The following is a 5,097-nucleotide window of genomic DNA, read 5'->3' on the forward strand; positions in this document are numbered from 1 at the left end:
AATATTTGTGGACTAAGATAGCTTGCATAAAATAGCTTCCCATCCATTAATTTATTTAATTTTAAAACTGTGAAAGAAGTCCTTCTATCTCCACCTTCCACAGGAGGAAGTTAATACTCAGAATGTCAAAGAACTTAGTCACACAGAAAGAAATTAAAGCCATATACGCAGATCATGGCAGCTTGTTCTTTTGAGCACAAGTGGTTGGAGGGATAGGGGAAGGATGGATGGAGGAAAAGAGGGATTATGTAGCCCCTCAACTTGTGGTTCCCAATCTTGGTGAATGCTTATCCACAGCAGTATTTACTATTGTTCTATGCATCTATAATGTCATCAGTCAAAAAAGAAGATTGCCTCCTTTAAATTCCCATGCTTTTCATTAGTACTTTCCTTGCTCTTTTTGTCGTCCTTGTTGCAAATCCCCTTGAGTGATGAGCATTTAGCCAACATTTACTGGGACCAAGACTCTGTCCTCAGTGCATTTGTACTACGATAAACTGGGCAGTGGTCCTTAAGCATAACTTCATTCTAATTCTAGAGCCTGTGTATAATACCTCATGTGGGAAAGGGACCTAGCAACTCTGATTTAGCTAAGGAAGTTGAGATAGGGAGATTATTTTGTATTACATAAGTGAGCACTTGATGTAGTATACAAGCGTCCCTGCAAAAAGAAGCCAGAGGTTACATAGTACAAAGAGACAGAAGGCAAGCTGGGATACCAGAAACAAGATGAAACTTACTGGCTTTGAAGATGGCGGTTGGGGTAGGAAGCAAGCCACACAAGGAATGCATTTCCAAAATATGGAAAAATCAAGGAATCTTCTTTTCTCCTGGGCCTTCCAGGGAGAGCACCAATCTGCTTGTCTTTGACTTTGACCCAGCTATGCTGATTTCAATCTCTGACCTCCACAGCTGCAAGAGAATGAAATGGGGGAAGTAGGGGTTGGTACCTTTCTCCTCCTTTGTGGTTGTCATGGCAACTGTAAGACATTTACATATTTACACTTATGGATGTGACTTCATGGATGGTGATCCCCAATAACCTGGCTCCAGAGTCAACACCGGGAACCGTTATCCAATGCAAACTTCTTGAGAAATTGTGGATTCTGTTTGTAAATGTTAACCATCTATTTTTATATCCCACTCTTGGAATACTTAAAACAGCACTTCATGTAAATTAGTTATTTCACAAACATTTTACCTTCACTAAAAGTTTTATATATTTCTGGCTCATTATGCAATATTTGAGAAATACAAGTAAAATACCCATAATTTTCAAATCTTAGATCCCAGAAATAAGCACATTTAACACCCAAGTATTTATTATTCTGTAATTTTAAGCTGATATTTAGTTTGTTAGTTTTACATTGCTGCAGACTAGAATTATGTATTCTGTATATATGTTATATTTTTATATTTTTCTTCCTTATACTGAACAATGTAGGCTTTAATTACAATGTCACAATTTTCTTCTCAGAATATCTTGTTCTTTTGTTTTTATTTTTATTATGAATTTTAAGGGAAGGTGGCCAGGTTTGGTGGGAGGGAGGCAGAAGCCCACAGCTGAGCCTGTGGAATGACTCCTTCTGACAAAGCAGTTATTCTGTCATTTGCTTTTAAGGAGATGCCTACATAGAAGAGTGATAGCAGCTGGCTACACATTTCAGTGCTGAACTATTTCCTCAGAAAGCAAAAGTACTTCTCAATATATCCCAGAAACGAAGATGTCTCCATCAAGTTTATACTCATAGCAAGTGCTATGTTCTTTAATACCTTTATCAAAAAATGTACCAGTGCCTTTTGCACAGAAAAGGGTATTGAACAAAGTATTTTTTCAGTGCCTTTTGTACAAAAGAGAGTATTGAACAAAGTATTTCACATCTTGATCAGGAATTGACTATTTTGGGTTTCCTTCATTGTATGAAGAACTCAAAAGGAAAGAACCAAAGAGAGCAAAATATAGTTGCTGTTTTAAAGTGTATGAAAGAGCTACTTGTACTTCAGTGGAGGGATCTCCTAGCTCAGGAAAATGTGGAAACACAGAATCTGAAACCAGGAAGCGATATGGGCCATCTGCAGAGCTGTTAGGCAAAACTGAAGAAACAACTGGAACCCTCCAGGAGGGAAATGATTAGGCTTCAGGAGAGAGACACACAGTCATAATGCAAGAGCAGGAATTTGCATCAGCTCCTGAAAAATAAGGATGAGGTACAAAAGTTACAAAACTATCATTGCAAGTCGAGCAACTCAGTATAATCATGGTATGAAAAGAAAAAGTATGACTGTAATAAACTAAAGGAATGACCACTTCAATTTGTTATGGACAAAAAGGATAAAAAATAGCCAGGGACGCTCTAAACTGTGTGAGCAGAGCTGACAGAAAAAGAGGGCTCCTGGAGGATTGGTAAAAGAGAAGCCAGGAAGGAAGATGAAACATATAAAATTCTCTTGAATGATTTCGAATACCATCAGGAACAAATTCTAATGGAAAATGCTGAATTTAAGAAGGTTCTTCAGCAAGTGAAAAAGGAAATGATTTCCCTTCTTTCTCCCCAAAAGAAGAAACCGAGAGAAAGAGCAGAGGAGATTACGGAAACCGTTATCTCTGAAGTTGCAGAAACCGCAGGGAACTGAGCAGAGAGAGTTTGCGGGAACCTTCCTGTGAAACTGTGAGACAGCCACTTACAAACAGTATCAGAAAAGAGTGGAGAATTTTGAAAAGCCATGCAGAAAAACTTGACAACCAAGTTTCAGAGGCACATTTGTAACGACGAAGACATAATATCACTGCAAGACCATGAACGAGAAACTGAGAAACTGGAGTTAGAAATTCAACAGTGTAAAAACAGTATCAAAATACAGCAGCAACTTTCACAGCAGCAGCTTACTACTGCACATGAGGATGAGACCACTTAACCATTGTGAGACTGTTACCGGTTGGAAGAAAAGAACTCCTTAAAGAAGAATGGTCCCTTTTTAAAGAGCAAAGAAAGAACTTTGAGAAAGAAAGACAAAGCTTTACAGAATCGCTATTTGCCTAGGGTTGGAGAGAAAGGCATAAGAATGAGCCAGCTGGTTAAAGCAACAGATTTTAAATATGATGACCTTTGACCAACCAAATTCAGAAAATGCGAAGATTTTCAGCGCTTTCTCTGGAAGTTCTGATCAAGACAATCTCACAGTGTACTCAAGGCCACGGCAAAAAAAAAAAAAAAAAAAAAAAAAAAAAAAAAATTCCCAGCAAGTCTAATTGGTCTCCAGTTTACACATCTATAATTACAAAGTTTCTGCCTGTTTCACCTATTCTAGACTCTACCCAGACATGTTCCTGTGTATTGGAGTATAGTTCAATCAGTGTGCTGAATGTAGCTCCTGAAGAAATGAAACCAAATCAGATCAGAAGAGAATGTACCAGTTACAAGTGGAGCTTTGGCTTCTAGGCCTGGAATGCAGACAATTCGCCACAGCAGATGTCTTTGACCTATGCAAATTCTCATGTAGAAAAAGATGACTTACCTTAGATGTGTGGATGGAACGTTATTCACTTATATATTCACCAAATTTGTTTCATCTGAGTTGCAATGAGATGAAACAAAGTGAGTCATCTCTGATAATTTAAATAAATAAATAAACTGTAACTTAAAAATAGAATAAGAAATGTACAATTATAATGTGAAAACCTTCATTGGTTAATCTTCCTGATTCTTGGTGTGTGTTTCCAGATTTCCAGACAGGAATAGATGGGTAGACAGACAGACAGATAAACAGACAGATACATAGATGTAGAATAAACACAAATATAGGATTATACCACATGTATTAACATGAAATTTACTTTTTAATTCAATAACATATATTCAACATCTATTTCAGAATATACAACTGAAGTTTATTCTATTCAATGAGTATATCGATACACTTGTACTATGATTGATATACTAATGGAAATTTAAATTTTTACAAGGTTTTGATGTTCCAAAGTGGTAATAAACATTCCTTTCCAACACTTTGAGTGTTTCTATGTGATACTTAAATTAAAAGTAGAATTTGTCAGCAGTTTTATATATTTAGTTACTTGATTGTTACTGACAAGTTGCTCTCTAAAAATTTTGTACCAATTTATACTTCCATCCACAGGAAAACTATATTCCCCATATCCTTAATAACATAAGGTAACATGAAGCTTTTTAGTCTATCAAAACATGAGAGATTAAAATAGTGCTCTATATTTTTATTTCACTGAAAAATATATTCTCTGAGCATATTTTCATTTATCTTAGTCATTGTAAATTGTTCAAATCTTGGCCACTTTCCCATTTATTATTTACTTTTAAATCACAGTATAATGTAATATCCATGGCTAAACTAGTGAATCCTATCATTTACAAGTATTGAAAGAAAAATACAGGACAAGGATTTTTCATGATGTGAGTTCTTTTCTCACCTTGGAGCAGGTCTCCTGCCTACAAGGGAGGAAAGAGGCTTGCGTCTCCCTTTTTTCGCTCTTGCTGCTTGATTCTCTTCCACCACCATGAACTGTTGTCCTGCTGTCATGCTACCCTTTGGAGACAGCTGATTCTTGACTGAAATCTCTACAAACTGTGAGCTAAATAAAACTTTACTTTCTTAATTTTAGGTTTCAGGCATTTTGTCTCAGCAACAAGAAAGAACTATGACAAGTTTCTAAAGTCATCCATTCCTCTTTCCAGTCCTTTTGAGGAACTGTTTGAGGCAAAGTAATATTTGTATGAATTTGTTGCCTGACACATTTTTCTTAGTTTTTGATGTTAAGAATATTAATTGTTTATTTTTTCTACTGGCTGTAAATATTTAGCCAATTTATTATTATCTTTATGCTTTTAAAGCAACAAGGAGTTTTATTCAACTAGTACAATGTATTATTTCTCTTTTCAATTTTTTGCTCTTAGCTTTTACACAAAGTAAACAGTTCCACTCCAATATAAACTTCCATGTACCTACCAGATTTGACATAAGTTCTTTCCTGTATTTTTAAATGATTTGATTTTTCTTTTATGTTTAATACTTTAACTCTTCTACAATGTTCTTTGTCATTTGTTATTATGTGGGAATCTGAAT

The 5,097-nt window shown here is 35.7% G+C and overlaps 1 pseudogene; it reads left to right on the forward strand.

The window, feature by feature from the left end:
* The first annotated feature begins 729 nt into the window (after positions 1 to 729).
* LOC102020127 lies at positions 730 to 3,440 on the forward strand (annotated as a pseudogene).
* The last annotated feature ends 1,657 nt before the right edge of the window (positions 3,441 to 5,097 follow it).

This window comes from Chinchilla lanigera, unplaced genomic scaffold (assembly GCF_000276665.1).
Source record: "Chinchilla lanigera isolate Chin_1 unplaced genomic scaffold, ChiLan1.0 scaffold00086, whole genome shotgun sequence".
In the NCBI taxonomy this organism is placed as follows: domain Eukaryota; kingdom Metazoa; phylum Chordata; class Mammalia; order Rodentia; family Chinchillidae; genus Chinchilla; species Chinchilla lanigera.